Source organism: Poecilia reticulata, chromosome 12, assembly GCF_904066995.2.
Source record: "Poecilia reticulata chromosome 12, P_reticulata-male-v2, whole genome shotgun sequence".
Lineage (NCBI taxonomy): Eukaryota > Metazoa > Chordata > Actinopteri > Cyprinodontiformes > Poeciliidae > Poecilia > Poecilia reticulata.
Window position 1 is genome coordinate 20,399,903 of NC_088841.1, and position 20,838 is coordinate 20,420,740.

Here is a 20,838-nt window from a genome sequence, read left to right on the forward strand (position 1 = left end):
CGACTCCCTCCGTCCTTACGCATCCACCCTACCTTCCACGTGTCCCAGATAAAACCTGTACACTCCAGTGAACTCTGCCCTCCGGCCGAACCCCCTCCACCCTCCCTGGACAGAGATGGCCAACCCATCTTTGCCGTCCGCCGACTCATTGCCTCCCGTCGACGGGGTCGGGCTACCAGTACCTCGTCGACTGGGAGGGCTACGGCCCCGAGGAACGGTCCTGGGTCCCTGGGTCGTTTATTGTGGATAACACCCTCATTAGGGATTATTGGGACTCTCAACCCTCATCCTCTGCTCGGCCGCCAGGTGGCGTCCGTTGAGGGGGGGGTACTGTCAGGGTCTGTGTTTTTTCCCCTTTTGTGTCCTGGTTTATTTCCTTTAGTTGTTGTTGTTTTTTTTTTTTTTTTTTTTACCTCTGGTCTCTGAGCCGCTATCCCTCGGACATCCACGAGATGTCACCCATGTGCCACCCCTGGAAAGCGGCGGGTTCTACCTGTGCGCACACCGGCAGCTTGTTTACAGGGAATGAGCCCTGGATATAAGCAGCAGCGTCACTCCTTCTCACCGCCTGAGTGTTTGCTCACCTCGGTACTGAACGCTCCAGAGATAGGCCCTCTGTGATTCCTCGCTGTTCGCTAACTCTTTGTTGTCTTCCTCGTCAGATATCCAGTTGTCTCCCCGTCGTTCCCAGAGACCAGTTTCCCCGGGTTGTGTGAGTCTGTCTCCCCGCTGTGGATCACCTACCTCCTGTGTCTCTCCCCGACGCTACCGGTGTTACCGGTTAGACGCCACCCCTCGTGTGTTCATCTTTCCCTCTTCGTGGATCCTTCTCCGGTGGAATCCCCTTCGGAGCGTTCCGGGTCAGGAGACCCACGTCCGAACCTCACCGGAGAAAAGAAAGTACAGGAACCAGAAACCTACGCCGCCATCACTGTCCGCTCTCCAACGAGCTCTAAACTAACACTGACCAGCCGATAACCCATCTTCCTCAAGTAAGCCCTCTCTCTGTTGAATTCCGGACACCATCTTCCACGCAGTGCCTAACGTTGTGTCTCTCATCGGCAGTAGAAGACCTGGTCCTTCATCCCAGTATTCTCCACCCTTCCCCTGACTTCAATAAATAATTATTGTTTTATTTTCGTCTCTTCTGGTCGTGTTCTTGCATGTGGGTTCGTAAGATCAACTCCAATATGACAGAAATATTTGGACAGTGACACAAGTTTTGTTATTTTAGCTGTTTACAAAAACATGTTCAGAAATACAATTATATATATAATATGGGCTGAAAGTGCACGCTCCCAGCTGCAGTATGAGAGTTTCCACATCCAAATCGGAGAAAGGGTTTAGGAATTATAGCTCTGTAATGCATAGCCTCCTCTTTTTCAAGGGACCAAAAGTAATTGAACAATGGTCTGTAAGGGCTGCAATTAACTCAGAAGGCGTCTCCCTCGTTAACCTGTAATCAGTTAAGTAGTTTAAAGGTCTGGGGTTGATTCCAGGTGTATGGTTTTGCATTTGGAAGCTGTTGCTGTGACCAGACAACATGCGGTCAAAGGAACTCTCAATTGAGATGAAGCAGAACATCCTGAGGCTGAAAAAAAGAAAAAAATCCATCAGAGAGATAGCAGACATGCTTGGAGTAGCAAAATCAACAGTCGGGTACATTCTGAGAAAAAAGGAATTCACTGGTGAGCTTGGGAACTCAAAAAGACCTGGGCGTCCACGGAAGACAACGGTGGTGGATGATCGCCGCATACTTTCTTTAGTGAAGAAGAACCCTTTCACAACATCAACTGAAGTCCAGAACACTCTCAGAGAAGTAGGTGTATCTGTCTCTAAGTCAACAGTAAAGAGAAGACTCCATGAAAGTAAATACAAAGGGTTCACATCTAGATGCAAACCATTCATCAATTCCAAAAATAGACAGGCCAGAGTTAAATTTGCCGAAAAACACCTCAAGAAGCCAGACCAGTTCTGGAAAGGTATTCTATGGACAGATGAGACAAAGATCAACCTGTACCAGAATGATGGGAAGAAAAAAGTTTGGAGAAGAAAGGGAATGGCACATGATCCAAGGCACACCACATCCTCTGTAAAACATGGTGGAGGCAACGTGATGGCATGGGCATGCATGGCTTTCAATGGCACTGGGTCACTTGTGTTTATTGATGACATAACAGCAGACAAGAGTAGCCGGATGAATTCTGAAGTGTACCGGGATATACTTTCAGCCCAGATTCAGCCAAATGCTGCAAAGTTGATCGGACGGCGCTTCACAGTACAGATGGACAATGACCCCAAGCATACAGCCAAAGCTACCCAGGAGTTCATAAGTGCAAAAAAGTGGAACATTCTGCAATGGCCAAGTCAATCACCAGATCTTAACCCAATTGAGCATGAATTTCACTTGCTCAAATCCAGACTTCAGACGGAAAGACCCACAAACAAGCAAGACCTGAAGGCTGCGGCTGTAAAGGCCTGGCAGGGCATTAAGAAGGAGGAAACCCAGCGTTTGGTGATGTCCATGGGTTCCAGACTTAAGGCAGTGATTGCCTCCAAAGGATTCGCAACAAAATATTGAAAAAAATTTTTTTGTTTGGGTTATGTTTATTTGTCCAATTACTTTTGAGCTCCTAAAATGTGGAGTGTTTGTAAAGAAATGTATACAATTCCTACATTTTCTATCAGATATTTTTGTTCAACCCTTTAAATTAAACGTTACAATCTGCACTTGAATTCTGTTGTAGAGGTTTCATTTCAAATCTAATGCGGTGGCATGCAGAGCCCAACTCGCGAAAATTGTGTCACTGTCCAAATATTTCTGGGTCTAACTGTAAATGTGTTCCCTTTTGTTGAGAACTTACAAACCGGATTCCAAAGAACTTATTGTCACTTGCTCCAACTTTTTAGGGATTTGTAGACACTGTGAAATTTTGAATTAACATATTTTTCCTTTAAAATGTTACATTTACTCAGATTAAACTTTTGATCTGCCATCTATGTTCTATTACAAATAAAATATTGACATTTGCCGTCTCCACATCATTGCATTCAGTTTTTATTCACAATTTGTTTAGTGTCCCAACTTTTTTGGAATCCAGTTTGTAGGTCTATAGCTGTTTAAATCTACAATCTCTGATCCAAAAGACTCTAGCCAGAGAGAAGGAGCATAGGCCATGCAGCCACACCTTGATCTGATCCAAGAAATTCAAACAGACAAATCCAATAATGGAGATGTGGAGACAGGGTAAACAACAACAACAACAACAAACAATCAACAACAAAAAAAGTCAAGGTCAGATTTAAAGGAGCCAGGGTAATTACTAGAAAACAGAAAATGCTGGGATGTATGGACAGAAAAACAAACAAGTAGGAGAAAAGCGGAGAGTTTCATGAGTAGCAGAATAGGCAACCAGGGAGTAAATGAGTATATGTTAGGCAGTGTGGCAACACTGGGTGATAGACTAAGTAATGTTAAAGAATGTAGACGACAGCCAGAACAAAGCATCACTTTTCCAAAGACCAAAGCTGGTTGTGTTATTTAGATTTAGCAGAAATATATGATGTGTTGAAAACTGGTCATATTTTGATGAAGAAAAAAGAATTGGTTTCCCTGAAAGTTTTGACTCTAACTTTGCAAAAAAGGTTGTCCCCAATTTGATCTCTCTTTAAGAACGTTCTTCTGAACTTGATAGACATATTTTGCTGTATTTTGCCATTACAATACTATTAAGGTAGTAACTCTGGGATTAAAGCTCCTTTAAAGATTTTTATAACTAAACAGTGCAACTGCTAATCATAAATTAGAACGTGTCCCTGAATCATATTGACTGTCACTCGGTACATTTTACTTGTTTATTTTCCTGCTAATTACAAACTTGTGGCTTTTAACAGCATGTCTTTTTAACCATGTGTCTGCTTAAACGGGAGTTCTTATTACCAAGGGAAAGACTAAGTAAATGAAGCCAAAAAATAAAACCAAAATCAAAAATATTTTCACAGGGATAATTGACAACTATGGCTAAAGGGAGCGGCCATGTTCATTACAACTTCTGCATTGATGTTGGTTGTGGTAACCTATTTTATAGCCTGTATTGATCATCGTTACATTTTGTTTTGTGTACATTTTGCTTCCTTCTTGCTGCTGGTGAATCCATCATCAAAGAATTATGTGACACTCACATTTCCTCTGCAATATTTAATCCAAGCAACAATTTATTACATGTAATTTATGCATTGGTGCTTTGAGACTGAAACCCTTTAGGCTTGCCAGCAAAAGCATTATTTATTCTAGCTTGTGACCAACATGCGTAGCTGGAGCTGCAAGGGTTCTTAGTCCTATGTTTTGATGTACTTGTACAATGTCTGGGGCACAAAGCTGCAAAGAGAAAGTGAAACAAAGATTTGGCAGCACAGAGCGAAGCTCAGCCATCATTACTTTGTGTTAACAGAAACACAGCTTGCAGCTAAGGCGTGTTTAGGATCTTGACCTGCTCAAAGTTTGTCCAAACAGTGTCAGTTTCATTAAATGAAGCTTTAGCCATGTCTGATTTAATGTTTTAACAAGCCAAAGACTTAAATGCAGCATTTTCATGTCACCGCTTGCAATGTTTCTTCAAATAAGATATTTCTGCTGTAATGAAATGGACAAGAGCAATGGCTACTGCTCTTTTTGAGGTAAAGTAGCAATATTATTCCAAATGATCAAAACTAAAAAGCTCCCGCAGAAATATTTGTGAACATGTATCTTACTATCGCCTTTCATGGTGTTTTCACACCTGAGAGGCCAGCACACTTGGTTGATTGAGGACCAAATTGCAACATTTTTTACATTTTCAGATGGTGTGGTTTGCTTTCACACTGCACTGTATCAAACAAACCAAACCCTTTAAAAAATCTATTCAGCTCCCTTTGGTGGTGGTGCTGTACCAAAAACTACTGAAGGAAATGACATGAAAACCTCTGAAGACGACATGAACATAACTGGCTTCTACGAGAAATGTAAGCAAAAATTGAGTGTTGTCTAATTTTAGCACTTTTATGTGAAAATATGCTATTCAACCTCAAAAAAAGGCATTTTATTTTCATTGACACCTCTGTTGCTACTGAAAGTCTTAAGACTCAACAATAAGCAGGCTGAAAGAATTGTTAAGAATTTAACTTTCTGCTTTTCATGTAAAAAGTTGAGAAAGACCATTAATTGTTCATGGTTGCTTTCTCAATATTTAATGCCCTTTTCAGGGATTACCTTTGTTTGATTGCATCACTTTCTAATACGGAAGATATCAACATAATCAGCAACATTTTCAGACTGGAAATTAAATCCAGCAAATTTACTCTACTCTACATATTAGCTGCATCACAATTGGACGAATCGAAGGAAGCAAAAACATAAATACCTGCATGATGGTTACTACATAAAAACTGTTATAACCTTGGCTGTTTTTATTGTGTTGGATAAAGCTATAAAAATATATTTGTAATTCTGCTACACAAAATGACATCACAGCAGCAATATAAATTAAACGTATGGATGTACTAAGGTTAAAAGGTCTGATTTCAAACTCTCAATTCATACTCAAACGCATTGACGCTACATCAAACCTGTGTTGCTGTCATTAAAAATACTTTCTGTTATAGAAAAACACCTTCTTATGGTAAATAGTCTTATTCTCCTTGTAGTATAACATGACCCGCTGCAAACCAAAGTGAGTTTTAATGTTTTATGTTAGCTTCCAGTGACTCCAAGTGTTTCATTTGGCACAGATAGTCTGATCCTTTGTTGTTTCAGTTACCCCTGAAGTTGCTTAAGGGAAGACTTTGATTTATGGCATACTACATAAAGACTCCCCTGCTGCTATCGTGTGGGGTTGTACGTCTGTGTGGATGTATGCTGCACTGATCTGAGCTTCCCAAAAATGTAACTAATATTTGGGTGTTTGTGGAGTTGTGTCTAATAATACAACAATCTAGCTGCACAGCTAGCCATTCATCTCACAAACAGTGAATAATCTAGTTTCAGACACCTCTAAGAAATATTATTATAATTCTAATTATTATAATGACAATGGCACTGTGTGACCAGTTTTCATACACAGGTTAGTTCAAGAGAACTTACTTTATTAATTTCTCAATAAATCTCATGTCAAGACAGACATGTCTAATATGGTCCAAATTCAATTCAAATCAATTTAGTTTGTTTATTCCAACCCAGTTGATGATTAGATAAGATTAAATTTGTTTTTTTCTTTCGGTCAAATTAAATTCATTTCATTATACAATGCAAAAGTATATATATATATATAAACTAAAAAAAAATATATATATATATATATATATATATAAACTAAAAATCTATACTATATCCTGTAATGGCCAAAAAAAATAAGTTGATTTCTGATTACTCCTTGAAAATGTAATTTAGTTCTTCAGCTCTCTGCTGTTCACTAGTGTGGTGGGAAGGCGGTGGGTCAGTTTCTGTGAAACCTCTTGATATATTTGTTCGTTGCTGTATGCATTCTTCCACCAGTATTGATAAAATAGTTTAGACCTCATGGAATTATGGATTTGCACCTCACCATCTCGGCAACAACTCCGGTCTTTGAAAATGGCGGTTGAGATGCTATTAACATAAATCCATGGGCTAATCAACAAAAGCAGTCTCCTGCCAGTCATCTGACTAGGTCTGGCTTGTATCACCCATAAGGTGATTCCAACGTAGCAGAATCTGCTAAAAGGAGATGCATCTGACCAGGGAGACTGGGGATGAACCCACTACCATGACTGGCTTCATCAGAAATTCTATCCAGAAAAGAGACACAACAAAACACACACATTTTGGGTGAGATTTCATGAAAATAAAATGCATTTTGGGAACACAAAAGTGATGCAATTATAGCAGAACAGGGATCAGTTTTAGCAACATAACTGTACAGACAGCTCAAATCCACAAGTCAAATAATCAATTGCCTCATGCAACATTGTTTCTTTATAGTGGAGGCAATCTTACAAATATGGCTCTGAGATTTTACTATAAAATGAAGTGTTGTATGTGTGTGTCTTCTGTTAACCTCAATGTGTCATGTGTGGTGTGTGTTGAGGAGGACCCAAATGACAACAGGGAAGACGCAGGCGCATGATGGAGATCATATTTAATGATGGAGCTCAAAACTCATAAAAACATGAGTGAAACACACATGAACCAGGGGGACAAAAAAGGATCCAGCAGTCAGAGGAAGAAACCCAGGAGCTCTTATGGTGGAGATATGATTGTATCACGCAAACCAGGTGAGTACAATCAACAGAGAGAGCGGCAGTGAGAGGGGAACAAAAGTTAGAAACTGAGATTATGGCAGCACAGAAGCTTGGGATGACTAGAAGAACAATGAATACTACATGAACAGATCAAAATATAAAAAATGCAAGAACTCAGAAAAATGTAAAACAAAAATGCCATGGAATCACAACAAATGACGACGTTAAATTTAGCTATTTTCAATTTTCACCAGAAAAACAAACACATTGAAAATGGAAAGTCTAGTTTCTCCCAGCTTCATTTTCATTTGTCCTCACAAATGTATCAAGTGATACCAGAAACCTTCAAGGGTAACAATGTGACATTTGTGGCATCTTACCAAGATAAATGCCTTTAGTTTTATTATACAATGATATGAGATCATTGTTCATTTTGAAATCTGTCAAATATTTTATAAAAAGTATAGGGAAAAACTTTCAAGCAGCATGTCATTCTCTCTTTGTACAGCATATGGTCCAACTGACTCCACAGAGTATTCTGTTTTTTTTTCTTTTCTTTTTTTGGGGGTGGGAATTAATGTTAGAAAACAGCCCTATAGTCAATTTCTGAATGGGAAGAAACATTGAAAACCCCACCAGAGAGAGAATGAAGGAAGGCCTGAGAAAATAGATGTTAATTTTCAATGATGAGAAATACTTTTGTTATGATCCACATAGAGACTTTGTGTGAGAGAGAGCAGCTCTGTCTGTCAATATCTCCCTAGAGCACAGACATAAAAGACTTCTTTGTTTTCCCGGTTGTATTCATTTTCTGATTCTCTCCACCTACTCTTCCATGATCATTTTTTCAAATATTATTTTTTATTGCATTTCTTCTTTGTTGGTTATTACAGCCATACATAATAAGACATGGGACTGATACAAGATACAGGCATACAATGCAGAAGAAAAAATGAAGAAGGAAGTTAAGGACTTGACCAAAGATCAAGATAATCAATATAAGTACAGATTTAAAGACTTATCAGAAATGTATTTAGTTAATTTGATATATATTCTAGATGTGACAATAGATGTTTAAATAATAATAATAATAATAACAATAATAATAATAATAATAATAATAATGGGTTAGGGTTAACTGTGGTGAATCTCCACCACAGTGTGAAACGTTTTGCTGCCTGCAACAAGTCCTCTTCCCTAATTGCCCCATATTTTGCTTCATCCATCTTCAAATTATTTCTGAGAAGCTTACCTTTCCCTTGTGAAAACCATGATTCTCCCACCACTACTTGTCATATTCATTTGTTCTAGTAAATTGCAATAAGTTGTTCTTCATACAATCAATATTCAGAAAAAAAATCAAGAAAAAATTGAGAGAGAATTGAATTTGCTTTACCTCAGAATGGATGGTCTAAAATCTGTTTACAGTACTTGTCTGTTTCAGAGCAACATGTAAGCTTCTTTCTTAATAATCCTAATGGGTTTTGCATATTTCTCAAGAGTTTTTGTGTTGTCCTATCAACCCCAAGTTCCTTTTCAATATTCCAATCAAAACTTAGGAACAAAAAAACGTACCTTACACATTACAGAATCATCACTTGTTGGCCTCACAGCCAAAATTTCTTGAACTTGAACCACTTTCATATGGTTCATTTTGCAGCTTGCAGTGTTTCTACTGGGTGGTTCTAGTTTGCTATTACGCTCCTAATCCACACATTTAAGCTGCTGTCACTCAGGGCTCACTATCTCCATCCCTCTGGCCCTTGGCTTCCATCTTGCCACCAGCATCAGGCTCGCCAGACTTTCCTTTTCCCTTCTGCTTCTTTCTCTCAAACACACCCAGCTACTCTGACTGAGTCACTTATCACCAGAAGGAAGCAGCACTTTTATACATGTTGACCTACGATTGGAAAGTAAACTGCATATTCCTTGGAGGAGTAAAATAATATAATTACATCAGGGATTATTTGGTTGTGTGCTATATTTGTGTGTTTGAGGTAGATTCATTACAAAGTCTAGTTTATTAACTGTGATTTCAGCAATTTTGTAAAAGAATGAGCACAAAAACACAAGTGCAGAAACAGCAAATAAGTCACTTAACTCATAAAAGTCAGTAAATAGAAAAAAAACTGGGAAAACAAATAATCTGAACACGTTTGAAACAAAACAAACTTCATGATGAAACAGCAAGAAAGACATCTCAAAGTAAATATCAGTTTTCATAAAATTATATTACATGAAACCAACTGCACAGGCTTGTCATTACAGGAATGTTATGTGACTTAAACAAAGAGACCTTACAGATGACTTAAGTTGTCCAATAACCAATGTCCTCCATTTGCAGGATATTTGGACATATAAATGATGAACCAAAATGCAGACAGAAAATCAGCAGATTATAAAGGTGATATTTAATCAGGAAAGTCCATAAACTCACACAAAACAAATGGAGACAGACAGAGAAACAATGACAAACTGGCAAATATGAATTCAAAAAATGAAGGAAATGTTTCATGATTTTTATTAACTGAAAGCCATAATTATAAAACACTCATATAAATGTCTGTAATATATCACTCTGCGTGTACTGATTCCATACAATGAGTTTAATTTTTTATTGAATTAGTGAAATAAGTTAACTTCTCTATAAGAATTGAATTTAATAAAGATTTATATTTCTATCCCACATGACAATCTGCTGCACTAAACAGCAAAAAGGTCAATTTGCACAGTTAGATACACAGTGCATCTACACAAGTGTATCTGCACTTGTGTAGATACATATTGTGTACATGTTCATAAAAAATACAAACATAAAAAACACGGAATAATTTCAAAATACAGGATGGTTTTAAAATAAATCATTTGTATTTTCCAGCCTGCGTTTCTCAGTCTGCAGCATTTAAAAGATCTAAAGCACTAATTGATTTAGAAATGGTATCACACATTTTTTTCATGATCAACTTAATATTGTTCTTGAAATTTTTCAAGAATGCATAACAAGGTAAAGACCTGGCATTGTCTCTTACAAAAAAACTAATATGTAGGAGTAAAGCAGAGATAAATCTGTCAGGATAAGCAAAACAGTTCTGAAAAATATAGGTGATCGTGCAATTTTATGGAATGCCTCTTGAAGTTTTCCTTTTTTATTCCAACATTGTTCCCTGCTTTCCACTGCTTCGGAAGTGACCCACAAATTAAGTCAGATGTGAGGCTTCACTAACGCTGTGATAAATAATACTATGCCTGAGTATAAGAGTGAAATAGTTAGTACAATCTACTATGGGTGTTGAAGTGTAAACGTTTGGAAGTAAGTGAGGGAGCTTTGAGACCAATGGCAGACACAGAGGCCTGCAGTCATCAACTCAAAGACTGCAAGGAGCAGTGGTATTTACAAGAACTTGAAATTTGCTCTGCTAATATGTGTGCAGCGTTCTGCTGCCATTCAGACAACGTTGAGGTGAACGGACTGCTCAAATGCAGCTCTGCAGAATAAATTGGTAGAAACTGGTGTCTCAAAATACATGTATGGACCACATTTGATTTTGGAAGTACATCCCTGTCACTAACTAGACAGGTAGTAAACGATCTAGGCACGCTCACCACCCACGACGCCGTGCAAAACCCCAGAATGGCAGTAATTTTAACAAGGTTCTGTGCTGTTATGGAAGCACCAACTAAAACATATTAGAATTACCTAAAAATCCTACTGTACATGTGGATTTCAATCAACCTGCATTGATCTAAGACTTAATCAATTCTTAGAGCTGTAATTCAGTGCCATTAAGAAAATATGCATATTTTTTACAGTAATAACAGTCAGTCAATAAAATTAGGATGTGTTTCAATAAGGTTTGTATGTTAAGAGTAAAAGTACATTAAAAAAAACAACTGTTAAGCATTTATAAAACATACTTTTCATTAATTACACATTTCTGTATTAATTTTTTAATTTTTATTTTTTTTTCATTGGTCTGACATTTGTATTATCTGTAAGCGGAAAACCATCATAATTACCCAGTTATATAGGCTTATAAAGTAAGTCTGTTTGTCATTAATCTATATAATGTCTTTCACTTATTGAACTGAATTACTGACATAAATGAACTTTTCAATCTTACATTTTTTTTATAATGCTGCTCAGTACAACCATGAGCAAAGAGAAGATTTTAGATTGTAAACGCTTGTTATTCTTGTTTTAGAGCTGTGCCACATATTCAAACTTGGCCTTCAAAGATGTAGAGCTTGTATGATTTAGAGCTGTTGCCACAAAACACCTTGCAATTACATAGTTAAAGGGGACAAAGGAGCGGAAATGACAGAAATATAAGAACATAAATTTTCTCAAACCACCCTCTTTTTGATTCGCTTCTGTCAGCTCTTGAGAAAAAATGAGGGTGAGAAAGTGAAATAAGAAATGAGGTGTGAAGAGAGTCATGTAATGAGGCTAGTCTCTGACTTCAGTGGACTGGATACTTGACTGCTTGACTAACGTGCTGCACAATCTGATTAGGTAACTTGTTGGCTTGTCTATTTTATGACTACCAGCTAAAAATGTTGCAGATGGCAGACCTACCTTGTTAAGGTAAAAATAGTTGTTGTCCAGGCAAATACGACTGTTTATTTGTGGAGATCAACCTATTTTTCAATGGGCTGTGTTGAAGAAGATTTTAAGTTATAATATATTTTTGGAAATGTCCGGCTCTATCTTTCTCTTACGGATCCCAGGTCCTCCAAGCGGACCGCGTGTAGCCACACAGAATACAACAATGAGTGTTGACGTCACAGAATTACAGAGTTTAATCCAATAGAAGATAACGTATGAAATTACAACAGAAACTGCAGAACAACAGAGACATACATTCATTTACCTGAGACAAATGGAAAGAAAAACAAGGAAGGAAAGAAAGAAAGAAAAGCAAAGACGTGCAAAGACGTATTTGGAGAATTGCAAGAGCAAATTTAATTTGTTACTCCTGTGTAGAAAGTTTTATAGTAAAGGCGTATTCTTGTCTTTAATTTTTTCAAATAAGGCGTATCTTTGCTCATCCAGCCAGGTGCTGTCTCTGACCCTCCTAAGAGTTAGAAACTCCCTACAATTTGTTCCCACGATCTAAGGCCATTTGTCCCCTTTTGTCTAAATAAAGTGGAAGCAGAGCTCCTCATGGACTCCTGCTGTTTTACGGCTTTTCACAGATTTGTGTGGAAAACTGGAACTTCTCCTGATTGTTTTCTGCTGTAACTACAGGTAAAATAAAGGTCAATAGGCCAGATTAAGTTATTAATTTTAAAACTATAATTAGGCTATTTCAATCAAGACATGTTAAGTTTTAAAACTAGCATATTCTAAATTTATTTTCTTAACAGCTGACATAAAAAAATCATGTATTCTAGTAAATGTAATCAAACTTCCTGAGTAGCAGAATTTTATAGTTTTCATTTGCTGCGAGTCATAATCACAAAAACTTTAAAAGTAAATGTTTTTAATACTACTCTGTAAGAAACAAGCTTGCATTGCATTATTCCACCCTCAGTTTTAGCAGGAAAAGGATAAGTTAAAAATGTGACATTGTTTTAAAAGCAGTCAGCCGAAGGAAGTTGTTCTTTTTACCGCAGTGCAGTAGTGAGACACAGATAAGCACATGAGACCTCCATCTTTGCTGGAGGAGAGAAGACTGCTTGTTCCAAGAAGTCCTGGATGCGAAGTATACATGCGGTTCAAGTTGAAGGAAGAAGCCTTGTTCCTGTCTTATTTATTATTCTGTAGAAGAAATCTTTTAATTATAGCCTTCACAAACAGCCCTAACCCTTTTGTCTAAGGGAGAGGAACTGCATTTTTTTTCACCCTGATGTAGAGGTGTGAAAAACAAGTTATTAGTAAATAAAAACAATAAGTAAGAAAATACTGGCTGCATGATCTAGCCAAGCTGACGTCTTCTGCAGGTTCAGGAAGTGGCAGCTAAAGCTGAGATTAGGAACCAGGGTCCCCGTCATGTTGCCTTGTCGCTCCTCCACCTGCTAGCTCAGCAGCTAACTATTCCCTGATTTTCTCCAAACGATCACCAGCCGCATTGGTTTTTCCCAAGCCTCTAGCCAATCGGCCACAACCATGACCACACCCTGGCCGACCTTGGCCTGCAGCTAGCAGAGTGGCTAACTGCAGCTAGTTTTTCCCTCTAGCACTGCTGCTTACGAAAACCCCTGTGACCATGCAGCTTGGTTTCCCTTTTTCAGAGATCTTATGGTTTTTAAGGATGACTCGAGCAAGAGGTATGTGTGGGAAGAAACAAATTAGCTTATAATAAACAATTTTCTCAAACCACCTTAAATTGTTTTTTAGTTTGTGTATTTCACCGTGTTCTGTTGTGTTTTGCTTGATTTAATTATTGAAACTGCTTGGGTTAAGGTTATAAGGTTGTTGACTGATAAAGAAACTTCCGTTGTGTTGTCTGCTAAAGACAGTTAAAGACTGAAATAATGACTGGATGTAGAAATAAATTGACTTTTAAAGACGTTATTTTATATAATAAATTTACTTTTAACTGTGTCCACTTATTAAACTATAAACTTTTATACTTTTAAACACAGAGCAATTTTGTACTGTGTTTTGTTGTCTGACATATTGCTGCCAACATGTAAAAGATGACAATAAAGTTATCTTTTTTTTTAGAATATAAGGTGAGCTTTCTCTGTCTTATTGGGTATTTTCTTTCCTCCCATGATTTAACCCAGATGAAATTATTCGTAAATCATGACAAATCTTCATTTTCTCAAAAGCTAAATGCTACAGCTGCTGATTCCAAAAGTAGCCCATGTGCTCCCGCTTTCCAAAATATATTCCCTCTATTTGTGACCAGCCTGACATAGACAAAAAGACTGAAGGACAGAGTGAACTTCAGTCAAAGAATGCTAAAGTTGTGTAAACACTGTTGCAGCAACAGTCAAAGAAGAAAAAATCCAGTTTAGCTTCAGATCTCTTTTCTTTATGTACCAAGAATTTTCTGTTTTCAGCAGAGGAAAGCAAAGCCTGTGTGTATTCTCAACCATCTGTCACTGCCCATTCTGAGTTGTTGCCAATGTGTTTCTTACAGGAAGCATTAAATCTCATTGACTTAATGAGCTTTTAGGTTTCCTTACATCTGAGTTGTTGAGATTTTAGGAAGATATCAAATTAAAATGGTTTAAAATCAAAGAATTTGTTTAAAAATTTAGTTTTGCTTGAAATATAGGTGCTAAATTTGTCTATTTTTTTAAAAGTCATTTGGAAAAGTAAACCAAGATTGATTTACTTTTGGTTTAGGAGCAAAGGATACCAAGACTAAATACAGCTGCAGAAATTTCTTGTTAGTGCCATCTTGTCCACATGTCTGGACAAAAGAATAGAATTGAAAGACAGAAGCCTATTATCTTGAGGAAAAAATCTGGTTAACCTTTTCTCGAACCTAGTGGAAGACCTGTCAGAATAATAATACTAAAAAAACTTTGAATGTTTGCTTTTCTTCAGACAGATCTGACTTTTGACCACAAGGATGGAATCTGAAACATCTAATCCTCCGTGTTTTGACCAGAAACCTTGAGGTTCCTGCTAGGAAGTTGAAGATGAGGAGAGTTTTCATTCTCCGGCTTCACTATGAGGAGTCACTTGGGAGGGAAAAAAAAGTTTTAGAAAAATAGAGTAGAACCAAATCTGATTGAAAATTTGAGGCTCTTCCTGGTACACAGTCCTCTCAGGCTTGTCTACCAAAGACAGGGAGAAATTCTTGAAGCAGCCTGATGGATTATGACAACTTTTACATGGCAAACTGTAAAAATACTACCAATTCAAGCTGTGTATTAAAAATAAGTTATATGTCACATTACAGATGGGAAAAGTTTTTAAAGTCTTTATCTTAGTCAAGTCTTTTCAATGCAAAATGTGGTATTGTAGTAAAGATGTGTAAACATTTCATATGTACTGCTATCCACTGAGTTTGTAAAGTTCTGTTCTTTTTTTTTTACTGTTTTCTGTTGTCCAATAAAGTCACTTATTTCTCTCAGCTATCAGATATATTTATAGACAGTCTTTGTAGTTTAAGGAATGTAGAAATAGGAAGAAGGTATTGGAGTCTTAAGAGCATCCAGTCTTTCAATTTCAGGCAATTTAATGGATTTTTTTGCTTTTAACTTGAGACTGCACACAATTTAGAGGTTTGAATTCCCAAATGACTCTTGAATGCTTCCCTTTTTATAGCTTCGTCAGAGATCTCAGGCCAGAACACGCAAACTTCAAATTAAATGGCTTTCCTCGATTCACTATACAGCCCACCAGTGTGCATTTGTGTCCTTACTGAAGGAAGCTGAAAACAAGACCAATGAATAACCAGTCAAAAAAAAAATCACCAGAATCCTGGACATCTCTATCATTCCTGTTGTCAATCTAAATATCAACACCCTAGACTCTGTTTCCTCCAGCTGTTTATCTGTGACGTTACATCTGTCTTAGTGTTATGCATTAATGCTCAAGCATAGTTTTGTGCTTGTAAAACTCTCCTATCAGCAGCTGCTGATCTGCTGAGTTGCTCACCTCTGCAACCAAAACAAGCTCAGAGGGTTGATGCAATCTGCTGCATTTGAATAATTTCTTTTTATCTTAGCTGAGACAGATAAATCTATTTATGACATATGATGCATCACCTAGTTTCTGTGTACATATTTTGTGATAAATATTTAAGTGAAGTCACGAATCCAGATTTTTTTCTTTGCTAAATACATAGTTGTAATATTGTAACATATAACAGACACTACGAGTGAAAGAACACGGTGGACTGAAAATGCAATAAATGTTATTGCAAGGAGCAATCAAGAAAGTTGAAGAAAATGTAAAAAAAAAAAAAAAAAAAAAAAAAAGAACAACAAAGACATTAGAAGTCAATTATTCCTGGGACTCTTAAAGTCCAGTGTGGAAAATATTAAGATGTAATGTAAAAGAAACCCTGAGAAAAATGTATTACACCAATAAAATCTTTTTTCCACCTGTATTCTCCACACCCACACACAACACAAAGAATTACACAAATAGCATTCCCTAAGTGGGAGTCAAGACACTTAGGACTAAATTACACGGAGACTAAACTATACTGGAAATGTCATTATCTTTATATGCAGTGTGCTCACCAGAGGAATATACACACATGCATTCTCTTATACTTCATGAGAAAATTAAACAAATTCCACCAAAATCTGAAAGAGACGGATGCCAGACAGGCAGAAGGAAGTCTATGGTGAACACACATTTATCTAAAGCAGAAAACAAAAGAATTAGAGGTTACGTTATTTAGTTGTAGAGGCTTTGTTACTTGAAAAGTGATTGTGCTACTCAAATTAACATATTTCAAAAAAATCTCTCTATAAGAACTAAAGTTCTTGTTTGCATCCCATTTTGAGGAGAAATGTTTCTTGAAGATTATTTAGCAGCGTCTTTTCCTCTTAGAAAATCACAACGATCTTGCAAAAAATAAAAAATAAAAGATTATTCTATTTTCTGGATGAATGTCAAATTGAAATCTGATGTTATTTCACATGGTCTTTGAATCCAGGAGTCAAAGTAACCTTACATAAGGTCGTATTCTTTTCTCTCAAGCTTTTTGTGGCGTGCCACAGGGATGTATTTTTGTGCCCATTATTTATGGTTCCTCAACATTCACTTCATGCAATGCTGATATTATCCACACAGGATAATTCTGCCACCACCTTGTTTCACTCTGAGCATGGTGTGTTTAGGGTGATGATGAGCAATGTGGGTTCTCCTTTACATGTGACATTTTGCATGTAGATTAAATCTTTCAGTTTTTGGTTTAATCTATTCAGTATACTTTCTTTTAAAAGTTGCTTACATAAACTTGCGGCAAGCTGTAACCTTCGACTTTCACTTAACGATAAGTTTATTTTTGCCAGTCTTCCATAAAGGCCCAATTAGTGGAGTGCCCAACTAATAGTTGCTATATATATAAATTCTCCCAGAAAAGTTGTATTTATGTTGAGCTCCATCACGGATGGACTTAATTAAACTAATTAAGTAACTTCTGAAGCCAGCTGATTCAAATAGATTTTCTTTTAGGGATACACCACAGAGTAAATGTTCATTACTATAAATTTTCAGGAATTTGTTTATAAAGAATTATGAAAACCATGCATCAATTTTTATTCAGATCCACAATTATGCACTACGTTGCTATAGTTGATCAATTCATCTCCCAACATAATTTCTTAAAGGATGCACTGTGGAAATCGGTTTTGAAAAACAAGGTTGTCTCATAAAGGATTAGAAATAAATGTGACCCAGCTAAGAATACTTAACATCTCTCAAGCATTTGTGCTTTAAATGAGCATATCAATAAAGAAAAACAATTAAGCCACATGCAATCACTAGTAAGAGTTTATGAATGAGAATAACGTGTTTTACCTTTAAGTTTTCTTTGTGTGGTACAGAAAATCAAAAGTGTTCTAGTTCTTCTGCCATCAAACGCTCCATCTGTGAGCATAAAATAGCAAGTGAAGTTTTTTTTATGCAAAACTTCACCTGTTTGAATCCTTGCCAGCCAATATGTTGTCTTATTTAGTTGTGTAGATGTTTTCTCGTTTGAGAATGAAAGCCTTCTGCACTTCCCTTACCATCATGACTGAGTAATCGCTGAATCTCCTCTCATCCTCCCCTCACATCTCAATTCCTCTGCTCATATGCCATTCCTAATCTCTGTCTCTTCACCCATCTCTTTAAGATGTCACCCTCTGTGTGTAACATTTACCTCTCCATTCTCCCACATTTCCTCGCTATTTTCATCTTTACACCATTTTGCCCTAATTCATTCCTGCAGAAAACGGGACGCTCTTCTCTTCCGCTGACATTCAATGAGCAAATAAGACTGTGGTGTCAGCAAGATACTAACCATATGCCAGCACAACGACGCAGCAATGCCATTTATATACACTATAAAGCGCAGAGCTGTGATTATAGAGGTATGCTAATAAAACAGTTCTGTGAAGACAGAGCTGGCAGAATTGCTCTATCTGTGAGGGCAAAGAGAAGGGATAAAACGGCTGCATAATTACAAGGGGGAATGTGTGCGTGTGTGTCTGTTTAAGGGGTACGGGTGTGTAACATGTGCGATGGAAGGGCTGAGTATGCGTGTGGGCATGTCAGTGCGGTTTTTGCCTGTGCGTGTGCACATGAGTGTGCTGAAATGATTTCACGTGAAACTGTCCGTGTATTTCTGTGGTTTAGTTTCTGAGCCAAGTCTATAAAGAGCCTCTCATCTGCTGCATAGAATCAGTCAATAACTGGCACCTTCTCCTGATAACTAGCTTGGCCATGAGGTGCTGCGCTTTAATTTGCTAACTTGCTCGTTGCCTTCACAATCGATGTTCCACACGCACCGCTGTGTCTTTTTTCTCGTGATGCGTCTTGTCGGCCCGCTTTGGTGGATTGATTATTTTACCGAGGATCTAGCTAAACATATCTGGTTATGTCATATTGACTTAGTTCATATCTCAACTTAAAATTTATTGTACGCTCTGATAAATATGTGTAAAAATGTGTTTAAGTAGACACCATTTTATATGGAAATATAAAATCCTGTTACGAAATTGCAAATGTCTCATTTGGTTCTTAAAAGAACTTATGACTTTCTGTTTCAGTAGAGTATAGAGAAGGCATGGCCATATTTCTTTTTGCTACGGGCCACCAGGATGGATACAAAGTTTATCCTGCCACTGGGAAGGTTGCTGAACTTTGCAGTCCAGCCTGAAGTCACGCTACGTCCCAAAACGAAAGACTTCAGACTTGACACATAATTGGGTTCTAAAGACTTGAGACTGATCTTGGACTCAAGATTCATGAACATTATATGATCTCATAATCAGTGGTAAAAGTTAAACAGTGAGTTCTGCTCCATTTCTATAAATGATAACCGTCTTCTTTGATTTACCTTATCGAATGCAGGTTACTGATTCTCATGGTTATGTTACATAGAGTGCTTGAGTGTTCTGTGTGGAGTTTTTCAACAGGTGACAAACAAATATGAAACTGTGCACTTTGCCAAACTCTTCTGGACTTGACGTGAAACAATCAATATTGAAACTCACCAGCCCCTGAAGAAAGAGAGGATGCGAGAAAACCAACCCATAGCAAGTTTTCATGGACTCATCATGGATAAGACATTACTACTCTGTAACAATGGAAAATAAAGGTTCTAAAGTAAAAGGTAAAAAATGTTTTCAAAAAAATATGTGCACTAATGTTTGAATTTTAATGTTTTGTTTAGAGTAAAGCTATGTAGATGAGACCTGTGCGCTAGAAAATTCCAACATTGTTTCTGGTCTAATAAAAGAGCTCATCATAAATAGTCATAATCTCTAAATACCTCCAGAGATTGTGCAAAAGAGAACAGACCTCTCTCTGTATGCACCAATGTTTTAAAAGGTTTAATTATTAAATTATCCCCATGATTGAATATTTCTGAATTTCAAAGTATGAGTTTACACTAGTGCAGCAAAACATGATTACTTTTTATTTATTTATTTTTTTCCAATTTGACCAGGTCAGGATTGAAAGTAGCCTGCAAAAATATTCCAAACTTTCCAAAATAATTCATTATTGCGGCCCCTATAATTCAACGTTGCCCTCACAGACTGACTTACACGAGAGCTCACACATGTTGAAATACCACAGCACCATTACCAGGTCATGCTCACTCCTATCATTAACTCGGGGAAACTGTGATCAAATAAGTGTTTCACTAATGATCCGCTCTATTTTTCTAAACCACTATCATATGCGCGCATGGCACCACATTTGCGCTCAGACCACAGTTGAATTCACTCCTCTGTGTAATCCATCATTTTCTGGATAGATGCTTGGACGCAAACATCACACAGGTGGTACAAACCATAAAAAACACTTTTACCATAACAGGAGGCTTTCTTTCTTCTCTTGAAACTAAACCGCACACCGGTTGGTGCTTGCACAAATGAATTAACGCAAAACTGGCAACACAATGCAGTTCCACTCTGGCATTTATCACATTTATTATCAAATGACTGACTGACTGTGTGTGGTATTAAAATAGTGAGGGTTTTGCTTTTATACCTCCAAACTGTGGTATTTGAATGAATACGTTAACGTCTAAACCATCTGACTCTAATGGCATTGACGTATCCCACCTTGAAACTTCTGGTTTCCTTTCCTACTCTCTTAGATATTACCATTTTCTGAAAATATTTTAGATTAATTCTTTACAATATTAATAGTTAAAATATTAGTGATCATTTCTCTTCTTTGAAAAAAAAAAAAATACCCAATACTAATTAGCTTGAAATCATACAAGCAGCAACCCAAAGGTGCTCCAGCACAATTCTCAATTGCACAAAACTTCAAGTTTCTGGGCTATGTGGGGAAGCAACTTGGATTTCAAGCACACAGTGTAGAGACTGTATTGTGTTATTTTATTGCATCCTGTTGAAAGAGGCAACAGCCATCAGAGAATACTATTGTCAAAGCAACATCCACATGGATGGGAGCTCTCACAGAACGCTATCTAAACCATCACA